The sequence below is a fragment of the Juglans microcarpa x Juglans regia genome, chromosome 3D (assembly GCF_004785595.1).
Source record: "Juglans microcarpa x Juglans regia isolate MS1-56 chromosome 3D, Jm3101_v1.0, whole genome shotgun sequence".
NCBI lineage: Eukaryota > Viridiplantae > Streptophyta > Magnoliopsida > Fagales > Juglandaceae > Juglans > Juglans microcarpa x Juglans regia.
This window is the reverse complement of record NC_054598.1, coordinates 38,687,690-38,707,088: the sequence shown is the minus strand read 5'-3', so window position 1 is coordinate 38,707,088 and position 19,399 is coordinate 38,687,690. Positions and strand designations below refer to the sequence as shown.

At 34.2% G+C, this 19,399-nt stretch overlaps 1 protein-coding gene and 1 long non-coding RNA gene across 2 annotated transcripts in view; both read left to right on the top strand.

Annotated features, from left to right (window-relative positions):
- Window positions 1-19,399, top strand: part of LOC121254176 (cyclic nucleotide-gated ion channel 1-like) — a 61,338-nt gene that overhangs the window by 33,017 nt on the left and 8,922 nt on the right. The window lies entirely within an intron of this gene.
- LOC121254177 lies at window positions 10,532-16,533 on the top strand. The gene is made up of 4 exons (XR_005938585.1): window positions 10,532-10,543; window positions 12,982-12,988; window positions 15,347-15,396; window positions 16,362-16,533. It is a non-coding gene; the product is annotated as an uncharacterized LOC121254177 (long non-coding RNA).

Here is a 19,399-nt window from a genome sequence, read left to right as displayed (position 1 = left end):
CATTGGTGCAAAAATGTTTATGAATAAGGGTGATATAGATACATCAAATTTAAATGATGCGGGCCATAACACTTTTGCGCTCTTGTAGAATGATTCACAACGTGAGTTATATTAAGGATGCAGAAGGCACAGTAAGTTGTCTTTTAAAGTTAGATTGTTTCACATAAAATTCACATTTCGATTATCTATTAAGGCTATCAATATGTTACTTGAACTGTTTAAAGAGGGATTTCCATCAGACAATATTTTACCTCACAACTTATATGAAGTAAAGCAGTTGAAACGAGGACTCAAGTTTGATTACAATGTAATACATGCACGTAAGAATGGCTGTATTATTTTGGAGAGAGAATGAGCAATTGAACGAGTGTCTCATTTACCATGAATCAAGATGGACATCAAAGAAGCATAATGTATCGCGAAAGGTCATACGCCACTTTCCATTTATGCCTAAATTACAATGGTTATTTATGTCACGTGCGATGACTATAGATATGACATGACACTCATCATCTAGAGATAGGAATGATGGTGTCTTGTCACATCCTGCCGAGTCTTAGGTTTGGAAGGAATCTAATTTGAAGCCCATGGTTTGCTGAAAAATCTCGTAATATGCGATTTAGGTTGGTAACAAATAGATAAATCCTTTTGGGAACATGAGTACTAGCCATAGTACTTGGCTAGTTGTACTTATGCCGTATAATTTACCACCGTAGAAGTGTATAAAAGATTCATATTTCATGATGAGTTTGCTCATTCCAAGTCTTAGATCACCGAAAAATGATATAGACGTACACTTACAACCATTGATTGTAGAATTGAAAGCTTTGTGGGAGAAGGGAGTCCAAACATTTGATTTATTAACATGCAAGTCGTTCAAGATGCATGCTGCCGTGTTATGGACATTAAATAATTTTCCTTCTTATAAAAACTTGTCAAGTTGGAGAACTAATGGAAAAATGGCATATCCGACTTGTAACAAACATACCCAATCTGAATGGCTTACATATGAGAGGAAACTATAATTCATGAGTAACATTTATTTTTACATGGTGACCATAGATAGGGTGTAAATTCTAGGATGTTTGATGACACTGTTGAATGGAGGCACCCTCCACCATATTTGTTTGGCGAATATGTACTTGTACAATTTGTAGATGTCAGCTATAATAAATTTGGTAAAAAGCAAAGGAAGAGAAAACGAACTGCAAATGAGTTGAATTTGACAAAAAATAGTATATTTTTTAAACTCTCATATTGGTCAACGTTAAAATTGCAGCATAATCTTGATGTTATGCATATTGAGAAAAATATATGCAAGTCCGTGTTAGGACCATTGATGTCAATTGAAGGCAAAACAAATTATCTATTAAACTCATGGAAGGATCTGAAGCGGTTGGGAATAAGCTTGAAGATGCACTTGCAACAAAGTATTTCATTTGTCTACATACCGATTGGGTGGTATACACTGTCAAGGAATGAGAGGGTAACATTTTGTGAGTGGTTAATAAAGATTAAATTAACGGACGATTATGTTTTGAAATCTAACATGTTGTATGCAAACAAATGATTGAAAAATGATTAGATTAAAAAGTCATAATTGTCATACATTTTTACAACGTATCTTGCCTATTGGTATCTGTGAGTACTTGACAAGAGATGTGCATGTGGCTTTGACGGAGTTAGGTGTATTTTTTAAAGACTTATATGTTAGAACGCTGAATGTAGAAGTTTTAGATCGTATGGAATGAGAAATTGATATAATATTGTGTAAGCTGGAGAGATTTACCCAACGTCATTCTTCAACGTTATGGTTCACTTAGCCATTCATTTGCCACGTGAGGCACGACTTGCAGGACTAGTCCAATATAGATGGATATATCATATTGAACGATTCATTGGAAGGTTGAAACGCACATTGGGTAACAAGGTTTGCCCAGAAGAATCAATTGCAAAAATATATATTGACGATGTACATTCTGTTCCAAATACTTCCATGGAGTTGACACGAGATTTGATTGGTCGGAAAGAAACTTTGATGTTGACCAAGCAAGACAACGAAATAGGTTTACTATGTTTTCCCAACAACTACGTCCACTTGGTATAGAGCGTAGTTTTGATTTGTGTGGAAGAGAGTTTGAGAAAACTCAGTGGTATATGCAAAACAATTGTCCTGAGATAGAGAGCCACTTGAACTAAGTTATCATTATTTGTTAATTAATATTATAATTTACTTAAAAAATTGTAAGAATATAAATTATTTGGTAATCGTCAATTTCAGTGATCATATTAATATGCTCAAAGAACTGAGAGTAAATGATATAAACCATAAACATGAAAATGAGTTTCCAAAATGGTGTTTCCAAAATAGTTTGAATAACGGGTAATGAAATTATAGATGTGAGTTTGAATTACTAAAAGAATATATTGATTATTTGTTTTTGTATGTTTATGCTTTGTTCAATATGTAAGTTATACAAATGCATGCGCATAATCCAAATGATATATCGGATGAACTGTATGCATTGGCGCATGGCCTTTCGAGACGTGCTGCTCGATATTCTATTTATATTTTTCAGGAAAGTAGGCATCACATAATTGATCGAAAACGTTATAAGAAAACATAAAATAGTAGTGTCCTAGTCGAAGGAAGTCATAACGAAGAAAATATTGATTTCTATGGTATTATTATGGGGTTATTGTCTATATAATTTGTGGGATTTAAGCAGCCCTTGAAGGGGAGTGCGCAATGATGAATTTTTTTGAGTATTAATACATCAAAACATTGTATGAAGATGATCCTTTTATTTTGACTTCCCAAGTATCTCAAATATTTTACTTAGATGATCTTGAATTAGGAAATCAAAGGCAAGTAGTACAAAAGTTTTCTCCAATAAATATATATGATGTTATCCCTGAGGCAGATGGACAAGATGAAGAAGAAGATGATCCATCTACTTAATAAGCATATCAAGAGAGTCAGCCCGTTTTTAAATTGTTTGTGAATTTAAGCCAGTATGAGATGATTCCATTACAAAGTAAAGATATTGAGGCTAAAATTGTTGATGCAACAGTTGAGCAAAATGTTGAGTCATCTGAAGTATCTACAGATGACGATGGTGAATGGTCAAATGAAACTGATACAAATGATTGACCGGTTTTGTGTTCATATTACACTTTATGACAAATCTTTTATGTAATGAATATATCAGTGTTTCAAAATTATGCCACCAAAGAATAAGGACGTTCGCATCCTGTCTCCACTTGTTCCTACCTCTCCATTTGATGTACCACTAGAAATTGACTCTACAAAATAAGGTAAAAATCTAATAGTCATTTTGCTTAAATTAAAGTCATTCATACATATTATATTGTTTCTAAGTATCATTTACTTCGTTTCTACAACTAATATTATATTTTATAAAGTTAACATTAAAATTTCGTCAAGGTCGAGGCACTACTAGAGACTTGATTTTAGAAAAATATCATAAAGTGGGTAAAATTGATGTTAATATTCTTGACAAATATACTGAAGGTGAAGGACAATTAGCAATTTGGCTTACATCGCATGTGGGTGCTCTTACATGAACTTATGCACTTTTAGCTATAAGTTCATGGCAAAAAGTCTCCCAAGATGTGTTCAAACGGTTTTGCTCAAGTTTGAACGTGACATAACAGTTTTTTGAAACGAAACTGATATTTTCATCCTAAAAGATCTTTTGAGACACTGTTATTAGAACAACATTGGGATGGTTTTTTCTTTTTTTCCCAAGAAATATTTTGGGATGAAATCACAATTTTTTATTACAAAGATTTTCATCCCAGAAAACCATTTTTGTTGTAGTGCATATAGTACTTTTATCCTACAAAATCAATACTAGTAGTGCAATTGGGGAGCCTTATTGGCAAGATCTAGCATTCGTATACTATACACAATTAGAAACAACGATTACAGAGCCCATTTGAAGGCAAAAATATTCGTAGTTGCAACGATATGTTGCAGTTTATCAATTAGCAATGAGTCTCGTTGCAATTAATCATATTTGTGGTTACACAAATATATTTGCAATGAATTCTCAATTTGTTACAAGAAGAAATTTGCAACGATTTTTCATCAATTTGTTGCAAGAAGAAATTTGCAAATTGTTGCAGCAAAATATTTGCAACGACTTCGAAATTTGTTGAAAAACAAAATTTGCAATGATTAATCAATTCTTTGGTGAAAGATATTTGCAACGATTAATCAATTCATTGCTAAAAGATATTTGCAACGATTTGCTAATTTGTTACTAAAAAGTTTGCAACGATTTATCAATTCCTTGGTAAAAGATATGCGCAATGACTTATCAATTCGTTGCTAAAAATTCGTTGCTAAAAGATATTTGCGACGATTTGCTTATTTGTTTCTAAAAAATATTTACAACGAGTTTTTCAATTCGTTGCGAGCCCAAATTTGCATTGGATTTTGTTATATTTGCAACGCCATATTCGTTGGAAATAAATATTTAAAAAAAAAAATGCAATTAGAATGTGTTTCATTGCTAAAAGGCTAATCATTTGCATCGCTCTAGTATTCGCTCAGGACAATTGCAATGACATAAATTGTTATTTGCAACGAAAGGCTTGTTGGAATAAAAGGTAACTGTAACTATAAACTAATCTTGTTTGTAAAGAGTAAGAGTATTGGCATTGAATTATGTAAATGCAAATAAAATAGATAATTTAATTAATAGAAGATAAAAATGACCTGCATTAAATTATGCAAATGTAAACTAAAACCTTTCAGCTACAGTAAATCATCTTTTGTAATTATATTTGACCTTCACTATAGTTCAACCAAATCTATTAAACAATTATTTCTTTGGTCTGAATGCTCTCTCTCTTCTCACTATTGAATCGCATTTTAGTCGAGAAAATGGTCCAACATCTATGCGCATTTTCGTTCCAGTGCTGGCAAGTACTAGTTCTACCAACCACCCAATTTTTTTTTTTTTTTTTTTTTGCTTATACATTGTGCTCCTCCTAAGTGTTTTTTTTAGATAAAAATGTAATAGACGTGTTTTTTTTTTTTTTTATAGTATTGTATGAAATATTTAGAATATATTTATTGCACTCTAGGACCCATTCACATATTTATTCAAGTCTCATATTGCATAATATTAATATTTTCATATAGCTATTAATTTAAAAAAAAAATTAATAGAACAAAAAAAATTGAAAAAGAAATTATAAAATTTACAACTTTTTTCAAAAATCTCAAAGATACCAAACTGTACACTTTTTAGTCAAAACCCAATTTACAATTACCAAGGAATCACATTCAATATCTACCGCTAAACACTCCATCTATTGGCATAAAATTAAACCCTACACTACAACCCTCAATTCAGGTTCATTATTGGAACAAAAACTAAAAAAATTAGAGAAAGCAACACAATCTTCCCCGTACTATCTCTTAACACACATCCGCCACTACTACTAGTTGGATTTCCAAAACGATTTGCCAAAACTTTTTTATATAAAAATTTTAAAAAATTGTAATGATAAGATGAGATAAAAATTGTATATCTCATCCTATTTGCCAAACCTTTCACATAATTTTGGACAGGATCACGATGCCACCAAGTAATAAAAAAATCTTTGTACAATATTCAATTTGAACGTGCGTGAGTATTTCGGTATAACATATGATCGTAGACTTATAAAAGGGTAAGATTATAATTCCATTTGCTTGTTGAATAATGTATATAATTTATAACCTTAATTATTAGTAAAAGAAGGCTGATTAGTTTCTCACATCAATACCGAGGTCTTCGTCATGAACTTTTAACTTTTACCCTGCTTTGATTTTTCCTCTATCTTGTCTGTTTCTTTTTTCTAATATATCTCTTTGATTTCGACGAAAAAAAGAAAAATATCTCTTTGATTTCATGACTTCCCTCGTCGTCTTGCAATATTTTAGTCAATTACTAACAAGTTGTATTTTTGTTTTCATTTTAATTTGCTTGGAAGTCGCAAAGTTTGATCTTCCCAAAGTTACAGTACTATGTTCAGTTGGTAGAGGTGACCGCAGAATAATTAAAATTTATTGGTGGGTAAGAGACAAAATTATATTTAAGAAGGACTTAGGGATAGAGACATGAGACAATTGCTTTCGTCTACTTTTTCAGTCCCTTTTCAGTGCAGCAGAGAACGTGGCTTTGGATTCTGCTTGCAGCCCCTTTTCAGTGCAGCAGCACATGATGGAGATAGGCCATGTGTGTTTTAAGGAAAATACTACTCTGTTAGTTTTTACTGTGAGTATTTTATTTATTTTTAATTATTTTATTTATTTAATAATTAAATAAATATTTTTTAATCATATTATGAATTTTTCTATTTTTTAAAATATATTTAAGTGTATTAAAAGATATATATATAAAAAAAAAATTCATTCCAAAACCACTGTCGGGAGCCTAGCTGGAGCTCCTAGAAGTAGCACCGCTCGTGTTTTAATTGCTTTATCTCAACTGCCAAGGCTCTTCCGAGCTTCCAAGTGCAAACACTACATCTCTACGTGCTGCAAATATAGATTGTACTTTGGTTCGTCCCTTTTTTTTTTTTTTTTTGGGCCTGCTATTACTTTTCAAAATATTTATAAACAATGTAAAACCAAAAAATAAAAATCGGAATCAATGGCCGGGGTTAAAAAATCCGGATTTCCAATCGTGTATATCCAAATTCCGGCCCGGGAATCTAGATAAATAATTCTAATTTAACCCTATAATATTTTCTAAAATACATAACCGGATAGTCTTTTCTTTTTATCTCATGCGAGCCTAAAATCTGTGCAATACACAAATTATTGTGTATGAGAAAGAGATATTTAAAGAGAGACTAGATTTTATAGTGGATAATTCAAAACAATTTATAGGATAGTTTATTTAACAATATAACATAAAGGTTAAAATAATGCCTTTATGTGGAGACTTGAATCGGTGTATATCTTTATATATAAAAAAATAAATAAAATTTAAAAATTATAACAGTTCATAATGAAACATTACTTTTAAAAGGATTACCATTCCATAAACATAACACTTCAAATTTAATGAGTAAAATGTCGACTTTTATGAGTAGAATGCCACATCGGAGTCATATGACTCCGTTTAAAATACAAAACAATATAAATATTGAATTAGTACTTTTGGGTGGAGTCTTAAATCAGTTTATATATTTATATGTAAGAAAATAAATGAAACTTAAAAATTACAATGGTTCATAATAAAACATTGTTTTTAAAAAGTTTATCACTTCATAAACATAACATTTCAAATTTAATAGGTAGAACGCCTACTGGATACGTGACTTTCCATATAAGTAAATGCTCTGCTAGGGTTCTTACGTTTTGGCCTTGCTTAGGTTTTTCTCAAAGTTGGCTGCATGGCGGCCTCTAGCTTGCCGCCCATGGCAGCTCCGGCTCAGTCCTTCGTCGACCTAGTCTCTGCAGTGCCACAACCATTGCCGGAGATGGAGGTATCTTTTCGTTAGCCAAAGAATATGGACAGTGAATTGGTGTTTATGTTTTCAATGGAGGAGATTGCAAAACTAGCCCAGCCTTTCCTATACTCCATTGTTCTGAAATTCCTCCGACAGAGACCTTCATTAGATGCGGTAAGATCTTTCATTCGTAGTCATTGGGAGTTGTCTAGCATGCCTATGGTGTCTGCTATGCAACGCCCACGCAATGTCTTAGTTCGGATGGCTAATGAAATGGATTTTAATAAGGCCATATACAAAGAATCGTGTGAGGTTAATGGCGTTTTCTACAGACCGTTCGCATGGATGCCTGAGTTTGATGAAAATCATGAACCACCATGTGTCCCAGTATGGGTGTTTTTGCCTGGACTTCCCACGAATTTTTACCAGCCATCTGTTTTAAAAATGCTTACGGCTCCTCTAGGACGTTTCATACATTGTGATAATCCTACGCTCTGTGCGACACACACAGATGGGGCGTGGGTATGTCTCAAAGTTGACTCTTCAAAGAAGCCGATCAACTCTTTTTGGATAGGCAAACTAGGGGTACTAAGAAGCAGGCGGCAGGAGATAGTGTTTGAGACTTTGCCTGCTTATTTCTCTTTGTGTAAGTGTTAGGGGCATAATTATCACACATGCCAAAAGGCCAATGATCAGAAGAAGCAAACTAAGGGCGAAAAGAAATGGGTTAAACAGGTGGTTAAGCCTGCGGAGGTAGGGCTGGTTATGGCAGATTTAAAGAATTTGGAACAGCCTGAGAAAGAGGTTGTGCAACAGGAGGATGTTGTTCATCACATAGATGAGGCAGCGGTTGAGCAAACTATAGAGATGAATGTAGATGCTGCTAGGAAGGCCCATATGGAGGATGAGATCGAAATGGGTCATATTGCAAATACGTTTGGGTTGAGGGAGGTATCTGGCCTTCAAAACCAAGTGTTAACACTTGCACATGAAGTAGGGGGACCGAGTTCTTCTACTGGGCCTAAGGGACACGAGAGAAAAAGTGGTGAGGCCATGATACCGTGTGTGGAGCAATGTGAGGCTTTGGATTTGGGCCTGGAAGCTACGGGTGAAAAGCGGCCTAATGATTTTTCTTTAGTTGTGGTCACGAAACTAGATGAGGATGGGGCTAGCTTGAATGAAGAGATGTCGCTACTGGGCAATGATGGTGAATTTGTGGAACATTGTACCTCTCAAGGCTGTGATGTTGTGGGAGACAAAGAGAGGGCTGATGAAACACAATCCGATTGTGAAGTTGAGAAAGATAGCATGAAAGAAGATTTGCAAAAAGATTACTGCACTGACTCGGAAGGAACGACTAAATTAGTCGGTAAGTTCCTGAAAAGAAATTCTACACGAGCTATTATTCGTCCTAATAAGCTTAATTTATGATTAGTCCTATTCTTTTTTGGAATATAAGAGGAGTTCGCTCCTCTAAGTTGAGATTAAGAAATATTATAAAAAAGTTCAGGCCTAATATTATTGCTTTGGCTGAGCCTTTCTTGATGGAAGATAAAATTCCTACTCTTTTGGTGAATTTTCATTGTGATCACTTTGTCACAAATGAAATGCAAAATGGAAAAATCTGATTGTTGTGGAACTCTATGATTTTAGTTCAATGGCTGGCAGGATTGAACCAATTTGTTTCACTGAAAGTTGAGGAGAAGGGGTTTGCCTTCATTCTTACTATAGTCTATGCTAAATGCAATCCGGTCGAGCAGAAGAATCTTTGGGAGGACTTGATTGCTACTAGTAATGGAAACCTCCCGTGGCTTCTTTGCGGTGACTTCAATATTATTAAAGTTGACTCTAAAAGAAGGGGAGGTCATCCACGGCCTTTTACTGCCATGGAAGATTTTAATCTATGCATTCAAAATTGTGGTTTGCTGGACATGTGTTCAAAAGGCGCGCTGATGACGTGGTGCAATGGTCAAAGCGGTTTGGCTCGTAGTTGGGCAAGGTTAGATCGATGTTTTATTGATTCAAATTTTCTTAATTGTGTTCCTAACGTTTTTTCACAGATTTTGCCTTGTACTACATCGGATCACTCTCCGTTAGTGATTCAATGGGTGACGACCCATTCAGGTATGGGCCTAGACCTTTTCGTTTTCAATTTATGTGGACTGATTATATAGATTTTTTGAGTTTTGTGGAGGGCATGTGGAATCAACCTGGGTGTGATTCTAGGCTTCTTAAGCTATCCCTTAAGCTCAAAAGGCTTAGGTGGCGTTAAGGGAGTGGAATCAGCATGTCTTTGGGAGGACTAATGTGATTATTCATGAGCTTGAACATCGTATTTATAGCCTGGAAATTCGCCTTCAAAATTCTTTTTCTATTGAGGATGATAATGATCTCCTGGCTTCGAAATTAGTGCTCTTAACTTGAAGGGGTCGTGAAGACACTCGCCTTTCTCATATGGCTAAGAAAAGTTGGCTTAAAGATGGGGATTAAAACTCTAAATTTTTCCATGCATATTTGAATAATAAGAATAGAAAGAGGGTCAATGACATGCATCTTGCAGACGGTACACTTCTTAATAACCCTCTCGATATACATAAGGCTACCGTTGAATACTTCAAGCAGTTTTTGGGTGGGAGTAGTGCTTGTGAGTTTCCCAATTTAGGGGATCTGATTACCCCGGTGATTACTGAGGAGGATAATTTGATGCTATGTCGTACTCCTTCCATTGGTGATATTAAGGAAGTGTTGTTTAGTATTTCTATTGACAGTAGTCCTGGCCCGGATGGTTTTGGCTCTGGTTTTTTCAGGTTTTGCTGGGATATTGTTAAAGAGGATTTATTGGAAGCCGTTTCTGAATTTTTTCAAAATCATTTTCTTCCAAGATATTATACTGCGTCTTTTATTGTGTTAATTCCTAAGGATGATTCGCCAAATGGTTTTGATAAATTTAGGCCTATTAGTTTGTGCTCGGTAGTTTATAAGATTTGTGCGAAGATCATTGTGGCTCGTTTGATGAACTTGCTATCTAAGATTATTTCCCATGAACAAGAGGCTTTTATTCCTGGTCGTAGCATTTTTTAGAATATCAGTATCACCCAAGAAATGGTCCATTCTATTAATAAAAATTCTAATGAGGGAAATATTTTGGTTAAGCTTGATATGTCTAAGGCTTATGATAGAGTGAATTAGAATTTTCTTATTCACGTTTTGGTTTCTTTTGGTTTTTCTCCTCAGTTTTGTGCCCTGATCAAGTTATGCATCTCCTCACCTTGGTACTCTATTATGATGAATGGTACATCTCTGGGTTTCTTTAAGGGTGAGCGTGGTCTGAGGCAAGGTGATCCGCTCTCGCCCTATTTATTTGTCATTATGCAAGAGGTATTATCTCGCATGCTAAAGAATGCCTTTGAAAATGGTAAAATTGTTCGGTTTACTCAAGCTAGAGGTGCCCCCTTATCTCCTACCTTATGTATGCAAATGATATTGTTATTTTTTTCTAATGGTGGGAATAAGTCCATGAGAGGTTTGCTGGAGGTTATATATCTTTACGAGATTTGGACAGGTCAGATTCTTAACAATAATAAAAGTGCTATCTTTTTCTCTAATAAAATATGTGCTCACAGAAAGTCCTCCCTTCTTCATATGAATGGTTTTTCAGAAGGGGTCTTTTCCTTTTAAATATTTGAATGTTCCTATTGTGGTAGGTCGTCTAAAGGTCTGTGATTTTGGTGAGTTGATTGTAAAAGTTAGTAAGAAGATTGCTAGGTGGAAGATGAAACTGCTTTCGACTGGTGGTCGTGTGATTCTTTTACGTCATGTGTTATCGAGTATGGCCACTCACCTCCTAGCGGTACTACCAGTTCCTAGTGGGGTGTTTAAGGTTTTGAATAGGATTATGAGTTCCTTTTTTTGGGGTAATTCTGAAGGGAAAGGTAAGTGGAAGTGGGTGTCCTGGAAACATATCTGTTATCCTACTGAGGAAGGCGGTTTGGGTATTTGGGATTTTGGGGATGTTCAAAGGGCTCTTCATATGAAATTTGCATGGCAGCTACTGAAGGGTCAGTCCTTGTGGGCAGATTTTTTTTAAAAGTAAGTATGTCCAAGGTAATCATTTATCCCTCTTGAACCCTAACAATGGAACTCGATTTTGGAAAGCTATTGTACGTTGTATTCCGGAAGTTCTGAATCATTCTAAGTGGGTGGTGAAATAGGGTAATGTCTCTTTCTGGCATGATATTTGGGTGGATGCGGGTCCTATTAGTGATCATTATCCTGTTATTGAGAGACCTTTGCTTAAAATCAAATAGTGTCAGATTGAAAATGGGTGGGATACCCCTCTCTTGGATAGATTAGTGGGTCAACAAAAAGCTCTAGAATTGTATCAATTTTTAGCCACGAGGAAGGATGGTCAGGATGTTCTAATATAGGTGAATGATAATAATGGAATTTTCACTACTAAGAGTCTTGGGATTGTATCCGTGTTAGAGCTTCTTCATTACCTTGGGTCCATTGGATTTGGCATACTAATCTTCCCAAGAAAATTTCAGTCATGATGTAGAAGGCTTTGAATAACTAACTGTTTGAGTGTTGATGAGAAGATCAAGAAAATTGGCATTCCCATTGTTTCTAAATGTAACTGTTGTGTCAGGGGACATATGGAAACTTTAAACCATGTGCTTTGTAATGGAGAATTTGCTAGACAAATCTGGCGTTTGGCTGCGAACCACTTAGGTGTTCATATGGGTGTCTTCCATACGTGGAAGGAACAAATTAATTTCTGGTTCTGCCGTGCTGGTAAGTCTTCTCAACTCAGGATTATCTTTGGTTTTCTCCCTTCTATTGTCTCTTGGAAGCTTTGGGATAGGCGATGTAAAGCTCGATTTGAGGATAGGGTGGATTCAGCTCAGGCAGTTTGGCATGTTATCAAGATGTGGATTCGTCAGATAATTTCCTTATTTATGAAAGTTTCTAGGATCTCTTCCATGATGTTGCTATTTTGCAGAGGTTGGATATTCCGGTCTTATCTCAGAAGCCTAGGCAAGTCCGTGTGGTGAGGTGGAATCGGCCTCCACAGGATTGGATAAAGCTTAACTTTGATGGTAGTAGTTTAGGAAACCCTGGGCCGGTTGGTGCTGGGGGGTTATTCGGAATAACTTTGGTAGGCTGCACCCTGCTTATTTGGTGTTCTTGGGTCTGGGGTCTAATAATTTTGCTGAGTTGAGAAATTTGTTGGAATGGGTCAGGAGGTGCTATCAATTAGGTTTTCGTAGGGTGGAGATTGAAGTAGATTCTCAACTGATTGTCAACTGGATTATTAAGGGTACATGTAATATCTGGTACTTAAAGGATTTCTGGGAGGATTTGCAAGCTATCTTGGGTTGCCTAGAGTATCGTTTGACCCATATTTTTCGTTAAGGTAATACGATGGCGGATTATTTAGCTAAACGGGGAGCTAAAGGTTTAAATATGGATTGGTCTTTTAATGACACTCTTCCCAGCCAGCTTCTTGGTCTTCTTCGTATGGACAAAATTGGACTCCCCTATTTGCGCATCTCGTAGTCCCTAGTACGTTTTCCCGCCTAATCTGAGTTTGAAATTTTTATGCTTTGCGTGCTCTTTTTTTGCATGGTGTTTTGTTTTCCTTGGTTTTTGGTACGGGTCTTTCTTTGTCTTAGGCTTGTTAGAAGTTGTTTTATGGTTTTTTTGGTTGGTTTTGACACTTGGTTTTGGGTTAGTTCCTAGTGGTTATCTTGTAAACCTTCAAGTGTATTGATATTATCACGATATTCATCCGTCATAAGTGAGGGTTATTTATTAATAAAATTAGGACGGGGCCGCTATGTGTATGGCTACCGACTCTTACTAAAAAAAACAAAAACAAAAAGAAGAAGGTAGGATGCCTACTTTTATGGGTCAAATGCCACGTAAAAATTATATAACTCCACTTTTATCTATAGTACTAGATATATACTAAGTAAGTGAGTATTTTAATGATGTCTTATTTTATTTTTTTGATCTTTCTATTTTCATGTGTAAAGTAATGTTATATATCATACTCTTATTCTATTATATAAGGTGTGATATATTTATTATTATTAAATGATAAAAAATTATTAAATAAAAAATTATTTAATAATGATAAATATGTTATATTTTATATAATAAAATGACGGTAAAATAATTGTGTGATATATAAAATTTTCCCGCTGCGTAGTGCAGAGTTATTGTAAGTATTCTGATTCTCCCATTTAATGTACATATCTTTGTCAAATGGTTTTTTTTCTGGCTCAGATCTCTTTGTATCATGTAAGTCTGTTTGCACAATAAACCAGAAGCAACGACTCGATTACCAATTGACACCCAACACGTGGCATGTGCTCCCTTAAAAAAAAAAATAAAAAAAAAATAAAAAAAACGAATGAATGTGATTCTCACGTGACTAAGTGATACATGACTATTTTTTAAAGAGCGGTGCTCCTAGCCTCCTATGCCAGCACCGCTCTAAGTAACGGTTAGGTTAAATTGATATTTTTATTTTTTATTTTTCTAATTTTTTTATTTATATATTTTTATTATTTTAAAATATTTAGAAAAATATCAATATACTAATAATTATTTTTTTAATTATTAAGTAAAGAAAAAAATTAAAATACTTAAAAGTGTTAAAATGAGGGATTAGTTGAATGGATAAAATAACATTATCTTTTTTAAATAGATTGCATCAAAAAGTTTTGAAAACTATGTCCATACTGTAATATCGACACAATATAATAAAAGAGGATGAGGTTGTAATATAGGCTCGAGACCAATCTCGAGAAGAAGAATTTTTTATTTTTTTGATTTATTTTTTTTATATTCTTAAATATTTCTTTTAAAAAAAATTACAATATTACTAAAAAATACTTTCTTAATCTTTAAATAAAAAATATATATATCTGGATCCAACCAGATCAAATGTCAGTAACTCTAACATTTTTCTAAAATATACCCATCTCTTTCCCAAAATAAAGAGAATATCCAAATTTTATGGAATGTATTATAATCTTACAGAAATGTTAAAGGTCTCGAAAGTGTGTTTCGAAAATATATTCTGAATTTTTTTTTTATTTAGTGTTTAAAGAAGTGTTTTTTTAATAATGTTATGAATTTTTTATTTTTTTAAAAAATGTTTATAATAATCAAAAAATATATAAAAAATAAAAAGATAAAATGTACTTTTCAGATACAGTACATTCGATACAAATTTTCGGCGAGTGTAGCGTTGCTCGTAATCTTATTGGCAAGAGAAGAGTGATGCGGTTGTCACTTGCACTCTCTCAGGTTCTCAACGTGCATGAAGGCTTTGGTCAACTTGCAGGTTTACTCGGCTTCGATTCATGTGTATTCTCTATAAACTATTATTTTATTCTTGGCGCTTTACAATTAGCAATTTACATTTGTTTTTATAATTTGCTGGGAATTCGCGAAGTTTGATTTTTACCAATTTTACAGTACCATGCTTAGCAGGCCAAGTTCTATTTCGGAATTGTTAAATTTACATCCATTGCTACATACGAGAAAACAATATATATATATATTTAAATAGTGATATTTACACAATACATTTTACAACACATTTCACAACACATATTATAAAATAAGAGGATTTTTACAAAATGATATTAGTTTTATAAATTATTTTATAAAAATACTTCTCATTTAAAATATTATTGTATAAAGTGTTGTATAAAGTATATTTTGAAGAAAGACTTAGAGTGTAGGCTAACATGAATAGTTTACCAATTAACAAAGAACTATTTATGAGAACAGATGCTATATAATAATCATGTTCATTACCATCATGATCTGCAACTTCATATCTGCTCAGTCCTGTCGTTTTATCCTCGCGCGTCTAGCTTGCTCGCTCGAGTTTATAGGGTGCAATTCACTACTTTATAAATCCGCTACCGTTTTTCTTTAATTTTCAGTGTTTTATTGTTTGCATTGAAACATTTCTAGTGTTTTATAATTTTCAGTGTTTTAATGTTTGCATTAAAACATTTCCCAAGCAACCAGATTAACATTTTTATCCCTTCTACCAGCTGCTAATATATATGCATCTAATGTCTGGCGATCTTTGGAGTAATTTTTACTGTTTATAGTTAGTCTAAGAAATCTTTTGGTTATAGATTCTCTGTAGTTTTTTTTTTTTTTTTCCAAACTTAGAAGTCTAATTTGGAAGATATATAGACATAACATTTAGAGTCCAAAACATTTAATGACACTCGTATGAGATACCTGATTACGAGCATGTACGTGAAGTACCACGCATACTTATCTAAAGTTCATGTGTTTGTTTTTCTTGATCAATGGCTTTCGCGCTAGGAGATCATCAGCTTATGCGCAGGAAGGATGGATGAGCTCCCTATTGATATAAAAGGGGATGGAGGCTCACTTCCTCGACTCCTCATCAAGATGACCCAGTAGTCCGCTACCTGGTAATCACCCCCACCAAGTACTGTACCGACAGTACAACAATTCACCAAGTGCCATATCAACAGCTCCATATTGGTTCTCAATTGTCCCTCCAACCAAATGGACTTCGGCCACATTATGAAAGTGGCACTGAAGCTCATTCCAGTGCCAAATGTTCACGCCCGAGAACACCCCAGTTCAAAGACCAACTTATACAACAACCTTCAACTTGAACTTTCTTTTGTGTTTTTTTTTTTTTTTTTCTTTTTTTTGACAAACTAAATCGAACTATTTAATTTGACATAGAAGGTTTCGAAGAATTTCAATTCGCAATCCTGATCATCATGATCTCTTGTTGCACAATTTTATGGTGAAATTGGTTTTGCTTCTATCCTGAAAATTAACGCTTCTGTTTTCCATTTTTCTAGGACTCAAAAGATCATCCAGATTTTTGTGCATGGTACTGAAAGAAGTTCGTGGGGTCGAAATATTTTGGAGGTTAATTCTTTAATTTGGACATTAAATAGCAAGGCTTAGGCATGAATAACCGAGGAGGTCGCCACGAGAACCGTCGGATGCGGTTAGTATCTTCTAGCTATTCTTTTTTTATCCCCAACCTTATATCCACTAATATTTTGAGAGCATTCATATATTCTTAAATAAGTAAATTATAGTCAGAGGGGAAATAAAGTGAAAAAAAACACATAATTTAGACCCAATTCGATACCTAGCTAGAGGGGATCGATCATGAAAATAGGTGTGTGACTCATTAAAATTTATGGAGAACACATGAATCTGATTAATTGAAACGCTTTAAAGAACACTTCATAGTTTTCAACAAGTGTGTTCTAGGTGGGAGCTGTATCCTAATGTAAATGCCAGAGATCGAAGAAATAACGCACAAAAGAATCAAAAGTACTTGAAATGGAGGGGACTGAGAAGCCATGTCCTCAAAAGCTAGCACTGGTCCTGTATAAATGACCTATATCTGCCAAGAAAAATGAGAACGAAACACATGGTTGACAGTGATAAGATTGAAAGAGAACGAAGCAACACATAATGCATAGGTAAATCAGAGATCGAAAGAGTGACTATTTGCCAGTATGAGTAGCAGGAACGTGAATTCCATTAGGCAATTTTAGAAAAATATTAATTGTAAGTAGAGGTGACGGTGGTAAAGAAAGGTGGATATGGCCAGTTTCACCACTGTCGAGAATCCAAGAATACTGCGATCAATAAAATAGTCAAATAAATTGAACAATGCACTTTAGCAAGAAATAGAATCTATATTGAAGAAGACTCTGGAAGAATGCCGTAAAATTCCGTTCATGCATGACATAAACTGTAGAATATGTGCATTTATATACACAGAAATTCAACTGATCCCTGCTAATACTAGCTGTCTAATAAAATATTAACAGCTCTCTAACTACTAATATACATTTCCTAGTATTCTTCTCCATGGATATCCAGATCAATGCTATAATTGCTACCAGCCAAACTGCAAACCATAAATAATCTCTCAGTGTTTGTGACATTACGTGCTTGTAATTACATGCATGGCTCTTGCTGAAAGCCCAAACCTTGCAAGCGACCCAAGTTCTGAACACACAGAATTCAGAATATATCGAGAACACGTTCTATATGGTCCCAAAATTGCATGAGTTGTTGAAGAGAGAAAATATCTTAAACCTTTATTTTTTGTTTGTTTTAATCTGCTCAGGGGTCCGGATATTGAGATGCAAGGTCACGAGAATGCTGAAGTTAATTCATCAGAAATGGGGAGAACGAAAAAGAGGCAACAGCCAGAGTGGATTGGGAAAATGCTCCACCCAAAGAGGCAACCATCAGCTCAATTCTGGTATATCTTTTTCGCGGGGTCGTGTGTGATTTCACTATCAGTGGACCCTTTCTTCTTTTACATTCCCGTGATCAATGAGGTCGGAAAGTGCGTTGATTTCGATAGAACGTTATACATCGTAATTGTTTGTCTCCGGACGCTCCTAGACTGCATTTCTCTTGTCTATATCATATTGCCATTTCTTCGTTCTTCTTTAGACAAGGAGAAAGAAACGAAGGGAGATACTAGTGTTTGGCTCAGAATAAAGAGGTACTTGAAAGTCGCAAATGATATCGTCGTTATTCTTCCAATCCCGCAGGTAAGGGAGACTTTCTGCTTCTTAACAGTTCTACATGTGTTTCCAAAGGCTCAAGTACTTTAATGCGTTCTTGCATGCGTTCAATCTTATAACTCGGTTTAGCATGCATGTGTTTAACATTTTATTGGATTAAGGTCCCTTTAAATTTTTCATAAATTTGAGAACTTCAAGTTGATAAGAAATAGATGCATTTTATTTAAATTATTCGAAATTTTTATACTACCGGTAATAAATGTTGCATGTCCTACCTGATGTGTTATTCTGCCTTCCAAAGCTCTCAAGTTCAGAAATTGAGGAGACATTTGCAATTACCATTTCAATTGACTTAAAGTTTAAATAAATTTATTACAGTAGTATTGCGCGTATGAGCATTGCTGCTGAGTGGCCTGAGAGCATTGGTATTACAGTAGGATTGCTAGTCCAATGTAGATTAATCTCTCCAAAAATTTTGATTATAGCCAAAATTTCAAATTCTAGTCAAAATTTAAAAATGGCAATGGCCAATGCTTTGAGCATTATTGCTAGGCGTAACCCTTGAATGAAATGAAAAAAAAAAAAAAAAAAAAAAAAAAAAAAAAAAAAAAAAAAAACCTATCACGTAGATATCCTGCCTCCCTAAAAAATTCCTCCCCGCCCACCTCCCTCCCAATGCCCTCTAGGCCCGTTTGGTAGTGAAAGTATTTCATCTCATCTCATTACTACAATTTTCTTCAATTCTCATAAAATATAATAATAATTCAACTTTTTCAAATCTCAAAATAATAATAATATTAAAAAATAATATTATAATAATATTTTATTTAACTTTCAAATTTTATCTAAAACTATCTTATTCCATCTCACTATCTAAACTATACTTATATCTCCTGAACCCCATTTTCGTCTGAAATTTGATTCCTCTTCCTCGGAGCCCCTCTTCTCTGGAAAAGTTGGTTTTGTCCTTAAGGTGGCAGATTCTTAGGTTTCAGACAAGAGAGTGGGTTTTGCGGAACCAGCTCTGGAGTGAAACTTTATGCCTAGTTTATACAGTGGGATGAAATGAAATGATCTGTAAATAATAGTAAAATAGTTTGTTAATAGTAATGAAATTATTTGAATTAAAGATATTTTACGGAGTGTTAAGAAAAGAGAGAGAAGAAGTTGAATAAAAATATAATAAAGTTAAAATATTGTTAAAATATAATTTTGTAATATAATTTTTATTTTTGGATTTGAAAAAATTGAATTATTTTTTATGTTTTATTTGAAAGTTTGAAACATTTGTATTGATTAGATAATTATTAGATAAAAGAGTTAAATATTTAAAA